Source organism: Sorex fumeus, unplaced genomic scaffold, assembly GCF_029834395.1.
Source record: "Sorex fumeus unplaced genomic scaffold, SorFum_2.1 ptg000165l, whole genome shotgun sequence".
Taxonomy (NCBI): Eukaryota; Metazoa; Chordata; class Mammalia; order Eulipotyphla; family Soricidae; genus Sorex; species Sorex fumeus.
The window spans coordinates 1,849,186-1,865,710 of NW_026606222.1; positions in this window are offsets into that span (position 1 = coordinate 1,849,186).

The following is a 16,525-nucleotide window of genomic DNA, read 5'->3' on the forward strand; positions in this document are numbered from 1 at the left end:
CACCAAGTTGAGAGTAAGCCCTGAGCACTGCTGGGGGCACCGGCCCCCATCCCACTGAAGTGGGACTGTCTCCTCCATGTCCCTCTCCTGAGAACTGAAAGGAGCATCTGTCCTGTTGCCTGGTCACCCTGCTCCCCCACCCTTCTACACGGCGCCGTCTCTTCTACAGAGAACCCCCTCCGGGGCTTAGGGGGTCCGCATGTGCAGTGGCGTCCCCGGGGCACTCGCTCTCCCTAAGCTCAGGCTTCCATTGTATTCTTCATACACGGGAGATTTTATGGCACGAATCGCTCTATTTTTGCGTTCGAATTGTTCCGTAACCCAGAGTGGTAGGAGCAAGAAGCGTCAGCACTGAAGGGAAATTATTCAGAGAGCAGGAAAACGGTCAAATGGCTGCCAGACAAGGAGAGGGAAGAAAAGACAGATGCCAACGCAAGGCCGGGAAGGAGAAAGGTAGGCGAAGGAACCGGCATAGTAAAGAGGAAAAGAGAACACCAAGAACACGGGTAAAATCGGGCAAAATGCCCATTGCAGCAGCCACTACAAACATGGAACTGGAGTTAGAGCTACCGCGGGGCTGAGGCATGGGCGTTACACACAGGAGTCCTGGGTTCCAGCCACACAGCTACAGAGGATCCCCTGAGCAGTGCTTTAGTTTGCCCTTGCCATCTTCTTCTCTCCAGATGTTTCATCTCCCCCCCTTCAACCTGACACACATTCCACCCTCCAGGTTCTGTCTCCGCAATCCCCCGGCTTCCAGGAACATACAACTGCTCTGGATTCTAGGCCGATGGGGAAATTAAGATAACGGGCAATCCTGGAGGCTAGGCTGAGGGGAACCGAGATCCCTGGCAATTAGGCCTGGAAGATTTGCTTCCCCTGGCCAGTGCGGGAGGAAGCCACAGTTTCCCCCCACCCCCTGCCCCCCACTGACCTGACATATTTCATTCCCAAAGTCCTGCCCCAGCAGTCACTGAGATTTTCAGGACCATAAAACTCTGTCCTGGAGCCTCGGCAGACAGGGAGACTAAGATCAGGGGTAGAAACGCCCAGAAAGATTGAGACCAGCTGGACATCCTTGTAACTTTCTGGCACCTTTTGTAAACACTTGCCAGCCGATAAGCGATGCCAGGAGCCCTTAAAATGCCCTGCAAAACGGGGGTATGGTGCCGCCAGCAGGTCAATCGGTACCTGTGAGGCGAGTGCATCAGCAGCCTGATGGCACCGTCAGACTTCCAGATACCCCCAAATTGCTGCTGTGCCTTTGGCCAGACCCCAAAAACTTGGGGCAAAGTTTACCAGGAAAGTAAACGGCCAAAAGTTAGGTGTGTGGGAGACACACCCACAAACGACCTTGGGCTCAGCTATATAATTGGAGGCAAGGCCTCTCTGGTTCCTGATCGAACTGCTTAATGGCCATGATCCCAGAGACTCAGAGACAAATCTCAGAACCCAGTGGCTTTTGGCAGAGATGCATCTGGCCCCCACAATGGGTTACTGGTGCCGAGTCATGAAGGGGGGAAAGGGTGTTGTCCCTCCACCTGCTCTCCCCTGGCGGCTCGGTGGCTGCCATCTTCCAGAGGCCACTGGAGGGTCAGGTTTGGGTCCGCAGCGAGGAGACATGCGGACCTCACGGGATAGGGGTGGAGCCAACCCTTTCCTCCCCACCCCAACGAGACCCCCGAGTCGCCGCCCACAAACAGCCTCTCTGGCTTCTGATCAAGCTGCTTACGGGCCATGATCTCAGAGGCTCAGGCACAAATCTCGGAACCCAGCAGGTTTTGGCAGAAACCCCTCCAGATTTAATTGTTAAAATTTCGAAATTTCAAAATCGCACGGCCACTACTGCAGCCACATGACATCATATGTTATTCATAACCAGCAATAGAAAACAAATTGTCTACTGTTACCTGTTCGGCAGATCTGAGTGTTGGGGTAAAATCCCAAATAATAATGGTGGGTCTGGTGTCGAAATATTGAATATAATCAAAGTAGAGAGAGAGTAATGTGGAAATCGTCTGCCCCACAGGTAGGGGGAGGGTGTGAGATGGAGGTATACAGGGGTTTTGGGGGGTGGAGAATGGGCACTGGTGAAGGTACGGGTGTTTCATTGTATGACCGAGACTTAAACCCGAAAGCTCTGTAACTGCTCTCACGGTGATTCAAGAAATAAAATTATAGCACTTGTAGCACTGTCCTCCCGTTGTTCATCGATTTGTTCGAGCGGGCCCAGTAGCGTCTCTGTTGTGAGACTTGTTGTTACTGTGTTCAGCATATCGAATATGTCACGGGTAGCTCGCCAGGCTATAAAAACAAAAAACAAAAACAAAATGGCCTGCACAAAACTCCCTTACTTTAACTTAATCCTGTGCTAAGTTCCTCCCCACCTAGGGAGCTCTTTTTCTTTTCTACTTTCTGTTGCCTACTGACCAACTAAAAGAATGTTTGATTTTCCATTCCCCCTTTTTTTGACCCGCTCAAAGTTGGGCGACTTCCCAGTGCGTGAGGTTTCAGTTCGGGGAAATGTACCCTGGTAATGATTTATGAGGAACAACACAATCTTTGCGGATTGTCAAAGCTATATCAAAGCAGGTCGTTCCGACCGACAGCATTATGTCGAAAGGGTCCCCAGGATGTGGCTGACCAGCGGTGCCTGGCTCTGATCACGTCCCATCCACTCTCCTTTCCTTTGGGTGGGCTGTGGAAACATCTTTACGTCTGTACCTATGCTCTGAATAAACGCATTCATGCCATCTCCTGAATGACGGAGCCCTGTGCGTCTCGAGTGCTGCTTCCACCCTGACGGCCCTCCCCTGGCTCGGCCCCACAGTGCCGGACGCGGCAAGTGGAGGCCCCAGCGAGATCAGGTACGAGGGAGAACCGGACAGGGCTCACCTGCGCATAGGCAGGGGGAGAACCCGCATATAGGCGGGGGATTAGACGGTTTATGATGCACCATGGGCAATTCTAACTCAAAAACTCGGCTGGCCACCGAGTTGACTGAGTTACTGAAACAACAGGGTACTGCTATTAAGTCTAGGACCGCACTCGAGTTCATTACAGTGATAGGGGAAGTCAGCCCTTGGTTCCTGACAGGGGGAGAATTCAGAGTCTGTGACTGGGAACAGGTCAAGATAGATCTACAGAGAGCACTTAGAGATAAGGGTCGGATAGGGTTCCCGTCGCTACATTCTCTCTCTGGAGATTGGTTAAAGATGCGCTGTCAACCACCCGCGTTCGGGTGCAGGAACAGCTGTGTGACCTCCAAAAAACCTTCGGAGAAATCCAGGAGGAGGAGACAGGGCGCTCACGGCAGGGGGACGCTGGCAATGAACATGAATCTGCCGAAGTCCCCGTGATTCCTGAATGTGGGAGCCAGACTCCTCTTGCCCCCGATTTAGACATAGAAGAAAGGCAGCTCCTCTCTGATAGAGAGGATATTAAGAATAAAATTAAGCAATTGGAAACCAAAACCTCGGACGGGGCAACCTCCCTAGAACCGCCCCGATCTTCCCAGTCCCCAGTCTCTCCAACTGCCCCACCACCATATATAGAGCCCCCTGCTACTCAACTCCCTCCGCCTCGCATCGACCTAACCCGTGAGGGACGTGAGCCTAAGGGAGTCACCCTCCTCTGCCATCAAGGCTTCCCGGTGCTGGAACGCCTTGACGCACAGGGCCGTCCCCAACGACGGCATGACCCCATTGGTTTTAAGGATCTTAAAGGCGCTAAGGAAGCAGTGACAAATTACGGTTCTCGGGCACCATTTTCCCTCTCTTTGATTGAATCTTACCAAGCTGATTGGCTGACCCCGAGTGACTGGCAGCAGCTCTCTCAGGAGGTGATTACCTCCTGTGGCGCAGTGAATTTCAAGAGTGCTGCTCAGAGGTTGCCAGACTTAATATCCAAGCTGGCAGGCCTCAGCATAACACGGACATGTTGACGGGCTCGGGACGGTATTCCTCACCCGATGCTCAAATAGATTATGAGGGAGGAACCGATGCCCAAGTCGCAGCGGCTGCCATCAAAGCTTGGAAACGCCTCCCCTCTGGCAGCGCCGGAGAACAAATCTCCAAAGTCCTTCAGGGACCGTCCGAACCCTAGGCCGATTTTGTTTCAAGATTGCTGCAACTTGCGGGAAAAATGTTTGGTAATATAGATCGTCGAAGAAATAGCTAAGAGGACGAAGAACCTCCAGCTCCGGGCACATCTCTTTGATTCCACTGTTCTTCCTGCATTAACGTATGCCTCAGAGACCTGGGCCCTACGCAAACAGGATGAGAACGCTATTCAGGTCTCCCAAAGAAGAATAGAAAGAGCTATGCTTGGAATATCACGTTTCACTCAAATGAGAGAAAGAATCCGGAGTTCTGACATCCGTCGACTATCAAGAATCAGGGACGCTGTCTCATTTGCCAAGGTGTCGAAAATCAGATGGGCTGGTCACGTAATGAGATTTAAAGACGACCGTTGGACTAGAGCTGTTACCTACTGGATTCCACGGGATGTCAAAAGACCGCGTGGCCGCCCACCTACCAGATGGTCAGACTTCTTTGTCAAGATCATGAACGATCGGTTTGAGGCCCTCCATGTTCCCGGAGCGAAGAGATGCCATTGGGCTACACTAGCACGCGACGGGGACAAATGGAGACGTTACTGGCGCCCGCTCGAGCAAATCGACGACTAACGGGAAGTTAAGTGATTAAGTGATTTAATATAGATCAGGCCATGCCCATAATTCAGCAATTGGCTTATGAGAATGCCAACAAATTCTGCCAAGAGGCCCTTAGGAGCAACCGTAGAGGGACCCTTAACGACATGCTCCGCACATGCCGTGACATAGATGCTACTCACATCCAGGGCCAGGTTATGGCCGCTGCCATCGAACAAGGTTTGCAGGCCTTCAGGGATCCCCCACAAAAACCCCAGCAAGGCTGCTATCAGTGCGGACAGCCAGGCCATTTCAAATGGGAATGTCCCAACAACCCCTCGAGGAAGAAGGGGGGATCACCCGGGCTATGTCCCTAATGCAAGAGAGGCAATCACTGGGCAGCCGAGTGTCGCTCCCGACTGGATAACTTAGGCAATCCACTTCCGCAGGGAAACGGTGGGAGGGGCCTGCCTCGGGCCCCTCAAGCCTTCAGGCACGAGGCCTATCAGACAGCGGGCCAAGGTATCAGCCAGCTCCAATGGTTTCCCTCCCTCTGTCAGGGGCGCCTCAATCCCCAGCTCAGGTCTAGACCTTTATGTCTCTGTCCAAGCGGTACTAACACCATCTATGGGAATTCAAAGTTTGGAGACGGGGGTCTATGGCCCCCTACCGCCAGGAACCACTGGCCTCATTCTAGGGTCAGAAAAGGCTCTCCTGCAAGGATTGCAGATATTCCCAGGATCTATCACAGAGAGCTACATAGGACAAATTCATGTCTTGGCAGATTCCCCCTGTGGCATTGTGATGATAGAAAAGGGATAGCTGATTGCACGCCTGCTCCTCCTCCCGACGTGGCAAGGCCCCACCTCGACGCTCTCGGTCCAGGGTCAGACAAACGGAGACTGTTCAGATAATCCAGCCCAAATATTTTGGATTGCCCATATGGCTTCTCGACCACGCTATGCGCTAAGAATCAACTCAAAGGAATTCTCTGGGCTATTAGATACTGGGGCGGATGTCTCAGTGATATCCAGTAAATACTGGCTTGCCAAAATGGCTACAGCCGTTTTGCAAGGACTTGGCCAAGTCCAACCCAGCCGTAGCGCCCAAGTATTGACCTACCTGGGAGGACGCCGAGGGCCATAAGGGCCAGTTCCAGCCTTATATTGTCCCAGACCTCCCCACCAATCTTTGGGGACGAGATATGCTCTCAGCTATGGGCGTGGTTCTGGTTACATCACCCAGTCGCTCGCAGACATCCCCGACCTCCTTTCAGACCATAGCCCATATCACTAGTGACTACCCGTCCTCGGGGCAGGAAGATCCCGTGACCTTAATGCCCATCGAGGAACTGGAAGGAACTAACCCTTTTTAATCGGGGCCACTGTTGTGCGGCCTCCCCCCACCCCCATTACCTGGGAATCAGATGATCCAGTCTGGGTGGAGCAGTGGCCCCTACCTACAGAGAAATTACAGGCCGCACATGCCTTAGTATCTGAGCAATTAGAAAAGGGGCACATTACCCCATCCACATCTCCCTGGAATACCCCAATCTTTGTTATAAGGAAAAGGACAGGCGGGTGGAGATTATTGCAAGATCTCAGAGCAGTCAATGCCACCATGCATCCAATGGGGGCCCTGCAGCCAGGGCTCCCCCATCCCTCCGCTATACCAAAGTCCTGGCAATTGTTAGTGATAGATCTTAAAGATTGTTTTTTCAATATTTCATTAGCTCCTAAAGATTGTGAAAGATTTGCCTTCTCTCTACCTTCCCCCAATTTTCAGGAGCCCTATCAGCGCTACCAATGGGTAGTCCTTCCCCAGGGCATGATTAATAGTCCCACTACGTGTCAGATGTATGTTTCGGCGGTTTTAGCGCCCGTCCGGGCTCGTTTCCCCAACGCACTTTTGATTCATTATATGGATGACATCTTAGCCGCCTGCCCCACCAAAGACCTGTTACTTCAACTCTATGATCATAGAGGGGGTCACCCTGGAATCAGCAGGACTTGTAATCTCCCCGGACAAGGTACAGCTCTCCCACCCATACAGATACTTAGGATACACCATAAACAAGGTGGGAATAGCGCCTCAAAAAATACAGTTTGCCACCTCCCATTTAAAGACTCTACACCAATGGCAACAGTTTGGGGAGAACTCCAATGGCTCCGACCATCCTTCTCCCTGCCCACGGGAGAGCTCAAACCTCTTTTCGAACTATTGAAGGGGGATTCTGACCCCTCCTCACCTCGTCAATTGACCCCTAAGGCACAATTGGCCCTTAGAACAGCGGAGGATGCCTTAGAAGAAATGCAAATATACCATATTGATTACAATCTACCACTACAATTTATAGGCATGTGTAGGTACAGTCCCTCAAAACAAGAAGGAGTTGTGTGCACAGAATGTGGAGTCCCTGGGGTGGAATAACTCCGCCTGGATCTCACCAACAATTGGAGCTTGGTGGGCCTGTTCACATTCAGGATTAACTCCCCACTTGGCAGGCTCAGTATTTAATGCCTCCCAAGAATTTTGTCTTATGGTTATTGTTATCCCAAAAATTATATACCACCCTGCTGAGGTACCCCTTGACTATTGGTCCAATTCCCCTGATGTCCTGCGTAGGAACCGCGGGGAACCCATATCCGCACTAACCATCGCCACTCTGTTTGGCATAGGCCTGGCAGGTGCCGGCACGGGCATCGCCGCTCTGGCAACCCAACATTCCAGCCTATCTTCTCTAAGAACAGCCATTGATGAGGACCTGGACCTTATAGAAAAATCTATTAGCCATCTTGAAAAGTCCTTGACCTCCCTGTCAGAAGTAGTGTTGCAAAACAGGAGGGGGCTCGACTTGCTCTTCCTTAAAAACGGAGGGCTGTGCGCAGCACTGGGAGAAGAGTGCTGCTTTTACGCCGACCACACGGGGGTAGTCTGGGATTCCATGGCAAAGCTGAGAGAAGGCCTGGAACGGCGTAAAAAGGAGAGAGAAGCTCAGGAAGGGTGGTTCGAGTCTTGGTTCAATCAATTCCCCTGGTTCACCACCTGATATCTACTATAGCAGGCCCTCTGATCGTACTATTACTGATGCTTACATTCGGGCCCTGCATCCTGAGTTGACTTGTCTCATTTGTCAGAGACCAGATTGGCAGGGTGGATCGGAAAATCACTCAAATTCACTATACGCAGCTGAGAGAAACTAGAAAAGAGCAGCCCTATTCAGAGAGGTATTTCTAATGGGCCTGGGAAGCCTCTTCCTTTATCTGTTGCAGCAACCTCATTCCGAGGCCGGTACCGGAAAACGCAGGAGGAGAAGGAGTACAGACCGTACCCGTACAGAACCCCCGGATCACTAAACGAGGAGATCCCCATCACCCCTCTACCCTACCCCTGCCCCTCTTTTCTGAGCCGCACTCCATTCTGGTCAAGCCACACTGGGTCCTGCCTGGTCTGGTAGAAATGCCACGAACCCTCCCCTGTGCCTCCTCACGGTTAAGGAAGTATGCCCTTGCCCAGGATACCCAATGACAGGTAATTTCTGTCACCTCCGCGCACACCTAAGACAGGGGCTAAAGCATTCTCCCCGAGGACGGGTACCACGGCGGGGCGACGGACGACCCAAGACAGGGGTCCTGGCGTGCCATAATTGGAAAAAAGGGGTGAGATGTTGCCTACTGACCAACTAAAAGAATGCTCCCCCTTCTTTTGACCCGCTCAAAGCTGGGCAACTTGTTGGGCAGCTTCCCAGTACGTGAGGTTTCAGTTCGGGGGGAAAATGCACCCTCATAAATGATTTGTGAATGATTTATGAGGAACAGCACAATCTTTGCGGATTGTCAAAGCTATATCAAAGCAGGTCGTTCCGACCGACAGCATTATGTCGAAAGGGTCCCCAGGATGTGGCTGACCAGCGGTGCCTGGCTCTGATCACGTCCCATCCACTCTCCTTTCCTTTGGGTGGGCTGTGGAAACATCTTTAAGTCTGTACCTATGCTCTGAATAAACACATTCATGCCATCTCCTGAACGACGGAGCCCTGTGCGTCTCGAGTGCTGCTTCCATCCTGACGGCCCTCCCCTGGCTCGGCCTTACGACGCCGGATGCGGCACTTTCCAATAAACTTTTCTTCTATCCAACTTTGAGCGTCTTTATGACTCAATATTTCCATTCTTGAAAAAAAGTAAAGAACCTGGGAATCGTGGAGGGATGCAGGGAGTGGCTGCTGGTGTATGAGCCTCAGCGTCATCACCAGGAGAGAGTCCCAAACCTGTAACCCTTGAGCACCGGTGTGTGTGTGTGTGTGTGTGTGTGTGTGAGACACTCTCCCAAACAAACAAGACAGATGCTCACCGGTTAGGGTAGAAATCAAACCCATCGGAATGAAATCAGTTCCCCAGAAGCAGACCCCCCCAACCCCCACAAGAGGTCTAGATCCTTCCAAGCCCAGCAGAACGTATGTTGCGCCATTTTGGAGAGCCTGGATCATTAGGGCACCTCCTTGCTGCCAGCGAAGTTTGCTCAATCAAGTACACTGAGGCTCATTCAGGGAGAACACGGGGCGCATACAGCAAAAGGGAGGGGGGTTAGGGAGTACCCTGTGGCCTTGTGTACAGAGAGCAAGACAAAGCGTTTCTCGAGCTCAAAGTTTTGCTGCTGCAAGAAAGCTCGTGGCAAGTTCGGCAAAATGACAGTTGAGAATTTGCACGTCACAGTCTAACTAGACTGTCTCGTTTCGGTTGAGGAAACACTCAGAAAAGGAAAGGTCCTCGGCACCCCAAAGGGAATCTACGGGGAGAAGGGGCTCACTCCAGCCCATTTACCTGGGGGTCGCAGCTTACCAAGGGCGAGACATCCTAAGTCCTACGGTACTCCTAAAAGGTAAAGGTAAAGGCCCTCCCGTTGATCATCGATTTGCTCGAGCGGGCCCAGTAACGTCTCCATTGGAGACTTTGTTGTTACTGTGTCTGGCATATCGAATACGTTACTGGGAGCTTGCCAGGCTCTGCCGTGCGGGCGAGATCCTCTCGGTAGCTTGCCGGGCTCTCCGAGAGGGGCGGAGGAATCGAACTTGGGTGGGCCATGTTGGCTGCGTGCAAGGCAAACGCCCTACCGCTGTGCTATAGGCCAAACTGACCCCATGACAGGCAGCAGAAATGAGAAAAATCAGCTAGGCTTCAGGTTCAGTTCCCGGAACTGAAACAGATTCAGTTTCCCCGCCATGAAACAACGCGTAACTAGCCAACCTGAACCCACCTGGGAAAATTCCTGGGCCCAGCAAGTGGGCTCAATTAATCAATTCTCACAACACTCCAGAAGTTGCTTTCTGTTAACCCTAAAAGAATGAGAAGTCTCTGTAATCATAAAACTGGTACTGTGACTGGAAAGTGTTGTTTAACTGTTGCCTGACCACCGTCACCCTAGACACTTGCCAAAACACCTTTGTTTGGTAACTCAGATTCTTTTCTGAAATGATAAGGCATATACCGCTTATGTCATCAACCCCTCTAGAAACGGCTTGCTGCCTGAAGTCGGGGTCGCTATCATAGCAAGAGACCACTCTGTGGGTGAGATGGTTGACCCCAGGATACGGGAATAAAACCACTGGTTTCACATGATCGCGTTCGTGTCTCTGACCGTCTTGCTGCCTGGGAACCCACAGTCCCGGGCTTACCACTGCCAGGTTAACGCTTTGCCTGGATTTATTGACAAGAGCCAAGGTGGGGGAGTGGTGGGTGGGTGGAAGTGACTGCCGGAGAGGAACTGAAGGCAGGACAAACGTCACCTAAATGCGCTGAAATTGGTGTGGCAAGAGACAACTGGGCGTCGTAATCACCGCCACTGCCTCAGAGTATGCTGAAGTGCTTACTTCCCAGAGAGGCTTGATTTTTGTTGCCTGTGTTGTTTCACGATGGGACTCTGTTTGCATAGGGTGGCTGGGTGTTTTGGTTTTGAAAATTCCCTCCGTTTTCCTGGCCATCGCTGAGTGATGACCCCCTTAGTGACCCTCTGACCTGGTAGTTTCCAGGAAAACGGTCTTTCTAACTCCCCGGGCTCTTCAACTCTTCGATGACTTCTCACATTTGGGACTAAAGACTTGCTTTGTGGGGCCAGAGCGATAGCACAGCGAGGAGGGTACTTGCCTTGCAAACAGCCGACCTGACCCGGGTTCGATCCCCAGCATCCCAGATGGGCTCCCAAACACTGCCAGGAGTAATTTCTGACTTCAGAGCCAGGAATAACCCCTGAGCATCTCTGGGTGTGACCTAAAATGAAAAAAAAAAAAAGCCAAAACCAAAACCAAAAAAACCACAACCTAACAAAAACAAAAACAAAAACAAAAACAAAAAACAAAGACTTGCTTTGTGTTGCATGTAGATTGGAGGCTAGTTCCCGCATTCCTTATAAGGGCCCTGTGTCAATCCAGGTTCTTTGTTCCTTGAAGGGGGGCCCAATTAAACAGGAAAAATAAAAGAGAGGAGACAGGGCCAGGAGAAGAGCAGAAGGTAATGCAGGTCTAACTGAGGGTCATTCATTCCCCACTGAGAAACGGGAGCTTTGGGGAGACAAAGTGTTTCCCCGGCACAGGAAGTGTTAGGATGTCTTTCAGATGCGGGTTTGTCCTTATTCCAGCTGGATGTCAGCCAAGCTACTCCTCACTCAGCTCCCCAGAGCCAGAAACTTGCAGTCTGGCATTCACTGGGGTCTGGGTGTGGGGCCCCGATACTCTAGAATAAAGGATTTCTCGAGTTTTTGTTGCTGTTTTTTTGTTTTGTTTTGTTTTTTGGGTTACCTAAGAGCGTTTTTTGGCGTTGCTCAAGGGTTACTCCTGGTGGTGCTCAGGGGACCCTATGGGATGCCTGGGATTGAACCCAGGTTGGCCACAGGAAAGGCAGGTATTAAGTGGCCATCATGTTCGGTTTACAGTCTACTCTCAGTACACATCTCCCATCCCAAGCGGGTCCTCCAAGCATCCTTTACTTGGTGATCCCTTCTCTATCTGAGCTGCCTTTCCCCCCAGCATATGAGGCCAGTTTCCAGACCGTGGAGCAATCTTCCTGTTCCTTGTCTCTACTAACTTTGGGTGTCAGTCTCCCATTTTGTTACTTTATATTCCACAAATGAGTGCAATCTTCTTATGTCTGTCGCTCTCTTTCTGACTCATTTCACTTAGCATGATATTCTCCATTTTAATCCACTTATATGCAAATTTCATGACTTCATCTTTTCTAACAGCTGCATAGTATTCCATTGTGCAGATGTACCAAAGTTTCTTTAGCCAACCATCTGTTCTTGGGCATTCGGGTTTTTCCAGATTCTGGCTATTGTAAACAGTGCTGGGTTTCTTGGTGGAGATTCATTGGATTTTTTTGTGGGCGCTGGAGCCGTTTCCATGCCCTGCTCCTTCTAGGGGCCACTGCAGCCTCCATCAGCAGATCCCGGGCCTGGAGGGAGAGTGAAGAACTACCAGAGATGTGGGCTGCAGGGGACCCCTCAGGCATCGACCCAGGCCCTAGTCCATCGTCAGATCCGTGCAGAAAGGAACCGCCAGACGCACAGTTCATTTGTTCCCAAAGCTCAGGCCATGAATGATGCTGATCCTCAACATTCCAGAAGATTCCTAGGACAGGAGCGATGGAGGCAGCAAGCAGGCGTGCAGGTTTGTGAAAGAATTCGGAGAATGACAGGCATAAGGAATGTTTCTGGGAGAAATAGGCTGCTGGCAGAAGCGCCAAGCAGATGTTTATTTTTTTTTTATTGCCTTTTGGGTCACATCTGGCGGTGCACAGGGGTTAACTCCCGACTCTGCACTCAGGAATTACTTCTGGTTGTGCTCGGGGGACCCTGTGGGATGCTGGGGATTGAACCCGGGTCGGCCGCGTGCAAGGCAAACACCCTACCTGCTGTGCTATCGCTCCAGCCCCCACGAATGTTTATTCTTGGGTGAACAGACCCGGCACTGACTTTCCCTCGAAGTCATACACCAAACCTGGGGGAGGTGGCTCAGGTGACAAGGCCTGGAAATGTGACTTCTCAGCACCAGCCCTGGGCATGGTCTTAGTGATCGGGCATGAGGGCACCGACTCTTAAGGGTTTTGCTGAGTGGCTGAAGTCAGCTTCTGGGCCTTGTTTGCCTCATTCATGAGGACAGAAAGGTGCTGAGCCACCATGGAGGGACGCGAGAAGGGGTGTGTGTCCTCAGGGTGCTTGTCTGGGAGAGTCAAGGCTCTATCTCCCAGCCGGTTCCCAGGCTGGCTTCCTGACTCTTGGCTTGGGCCTGGGAACAAGGGTTGTGCTGGTGCAAGCCGTGAAATGTGAGAGACAGAGAGAGAGAGTGAGAGAGGGAGAAGAGAGAGGAGGAGGAGGAGGGAGGGAGAGACAGAGACACAGAGGAGAGGAGAGGAGACAGAGAGAGGGGAGAGAGAGAGGAGAGAGAGGAGGGAGGGAGGGAGGGAGAGAGAGCACGCTCAGACAGTGAATTTATTAAGAAACGCAGCCCTGAGGGCTCCGAGTCGAGAGAGACAGAGTCCCATTTGCTGAGAGGGTCTCTTATTTTCTTATTCTTTTTTTAAATGTAGGAGTACTGCTATTTATTCAGCCACTGATTAGCTGATTCAATTGGGCATGAACTCCACCTTAGTGTTTTCATAATTTTATTTTTCCCTTTTATTTATTTATTGAATCACTGTGGGAAAAGTTACTAAGCTTTCAGGTTTAAGTCTCGGTCAGACAATGCTCAAACACCTTTCCCTTCAGCAGTACTCATTTTTCAGCACCAAGAACCCCAATATACCCTCCTCCAGCCCCTCCCAATGCCTCTGAGGCAGATGATTTCTACTCGACTCTTCTGTACATTGATTACATTATTTCAACAAAAGATGCACCATTATTGTTTAGAATTCCCCCACCCCCCCAACAATCAGAATTGCTGAAAAGGCATTGTGAAATACTTTGTCTTCTATAGCTGGTTACGAGAATCATATAATGTTGTGCGGCCGCTATTGTGGCTGCGTGATTTTGGATTTCTGCAAAGAGCAAGATAATCGCGAGTTTGGTTTCTGTGTGTCTGGTGTTATGGCTGTGCCGGAGAGCCGCTCATGGGGGGCAACACGTGACCTCGGTAGGGTGTGAAGGACGAGCCGGTGTTGTCCCCCTTCCCATGCAGTTGCCCCTCACCACCGGCTCATACCTGGCTTTCCTATAAGCTCTGAGGCGGCGGCCACCTTGCTGCTGCAGGGGAAAAAGGAGGAAGGGAGCAACACCCTTTCCCTCCCGGGGAGGCATGGCGCCATAGTTTAACGCATGGTCCATTTAGTTTTCTGCTGCAAACTGTGGGCTCTGGACTAAGTCCTTTTGCCTCTGGAGCCATGGCCGTGCCGGAGAGCCAGCTGCCCCCCACGAGCGGTCTCTTATTTTCTAAGGGTGGGCTTTATCCCACGCACATCCTTATCCTGGCTCTCAGTGGAGCAGGGAGACAGAAGCACAAGGCAAAACCAGAACAACAATCCCCACGTCCTGCCACTCGGTGCGGCCTTCACGTGTGTCCCGGGCACCCCCGTAAACCTGGTGGGCCATTGGTTGAGCAGGGTCCGGAAAAGAAAAAGAAAACTGCTTCCTCCCGTCTCCTTTTACCCTGGGGTCAGTTGCAGTGTCTTCGTTCTCCTGACACAGGAAACGTGTAAATGGGGCAGTTGCGACTGTGTCACTGCTGGGCCTCCAAAAGGTTTTGCTGACTCTAGCACTTCTCAGATGGTGAGCCACAGGAACTGTGATCCAGACCACCACGAGCCCCTGGAATTCCCGGATGGTACTTTTTTGCTTCCTAGTTCCCTTCTGGGCTAGGACACCTGCCCCAGGGAAGCCTTTCAGAGGAAGTCTGGGAGCCCGTGGCTGCTAGGTCAGTAGTCAACTCCTTCTGCTCACGTGGCAGCTGACTGCAGGGGCTGGCTCGTCCTGTGGTAGGATCGACCTCATCGATAAATCTTGAAACTAGCACCAACTAGTACATTGGTTACAAACTAGTTTTTCCAGGGCTAGAGTGATAGCGTAGTGATAGACCTGGGCCCTACGCAAACAGGATGAGAACGCTATTCGGGTCTCCCAAAGAAGAATTGAAAGAGCTATGCTTGGAATATCACGTTTCACTCAAATGAGAGAAGGAATCCGGAGTTCTGACATCCGTCGACGATCAAGAATCAGGGACGCTGTCTCATTTGCCAAGGTGTCGAAAATCAGATGGGCTGGTCACATAATGAGATTTAAAGACGACCGCTGGACTATAGCTGTTACCGACTGGATTCCACGGGATGTCAAAAGACCGCGTGGCCGCCCACCTTCCAGATGGTCTGACTTCTTCGTGAAGATCATGAACGATCGGTTTGAGGCCCTTCATGTTCCCGGAGCGAACAGATGCCATTGGGCTACACTAGCACACGACAGGGACAAATGGTGACGTTACTGGCACCCGCTCGAGCAAATCGATGACTAACAGGAAGTTAAGTGATTAAGTGATTAAGAGTGACAGCACTGTGGGGAAGGTACTTGCCTTGCACAGAGCCGACCTGGGCTCGATTGCTGGCATCCCACAGGGTCCCCAGAGCCCACCAGGAGTGATTTCTGAACGCAGACAGTGGTTACCCCTGAGCATCGCCCCCCAGACAAAGCAACAAAAAGGGTCTTTCTTTTAAATCCCGAGTCTCTTCTCTAGACTTCTCAGGGATCTCATGAACTGCTTCCTAACCGCTTCTCTCTCTACCCATTTTTTTTTTTGCTTTTTGGGTCACACCCAGCAATGCACAGGGGTTACTCTGGGCTCTGCACTCAGGAATGACTCCTAGCGGTGCTCAGGGGACAATATGGGATGCTGGGAATCGAACCCGGGTCGGCCGCGTGCAAGGCCAACGCCCTAGCCGCTGTGCTATTGCTCCAGCCTCTCTCTACCCAGTTTCATCAGCCCTGTTCTCAACAAAGCCAGGTGCTTCACACAAACAGCACGGGCGAGGAGCTTTTCTCAGAGGAAACTTGTATTTTGGAGATTAAGGCAGAGTCTAATGCGCAAAAAACAAAGCCCAAACCTCGTCTCCTGAGTGCAGTTTAAGGTCCCTTGAAGGAGTGGAGGTTACGGTGTTCCACTCAAGCTGGACGAAGGGACTCATCCTGTTTTACATGGTTCACACACAGCCAGAGTGTTCCTGGGTCACACCTCAGAGCCCCCCGTCCGCAGCCTGACAGCGAGGGGGCAGGCGCGGCTCGCTTGCTTGGGGGGAGGTAGGAGATTCTGCAGCTCAAGAGATGTAGAACAACGTGGTTTCACTCTTCTCCAGCACCATGGATGAACGTGAGGGATCGCCACTTCTTAGTCCATGTGACAGTCCCAAGTTGGGTCCTGTTGCTTGAAGTTTGCATAAAAGTCTCCCACAGTACTCAAAGAGCTTCATGGAGTGGGGACGGAGGCAGCTCCTGGACCATGTTGTCATACTGGATTTGCCTCTTTAGACTTTTGGAGCTCAAGATGGAGGCCGAGCTCCTTCGAAAGTCAGAGGCTTGAATGCTCCAAGCCAACGCCAGCCTCCGTCCTCTTGATGCTACCGGAAGTGCTTCTGAAGCCGTGAGCACCCATCAGCATTTCAGGCCTGCTGCCGGGGGCTGTAGTCTTAATTTGGGGCTTGCGCCAGAATCTGTCTTCGGGCTTCGCTAAGGAACTGACTGGTGTCAACTCACAGGTCTGGCACACGCACCAGGGCAGATTCTAGCTCTTGCAGGTGTAATTTCTTTTTTCTTTCTCTTGGGTCACACCAGCAATGCACAGGGGCTCTGTACTCAGGAATGACTCCTGGCGGTGCTCAGGGGACCATATGGGATGCTGGGAATCGAACC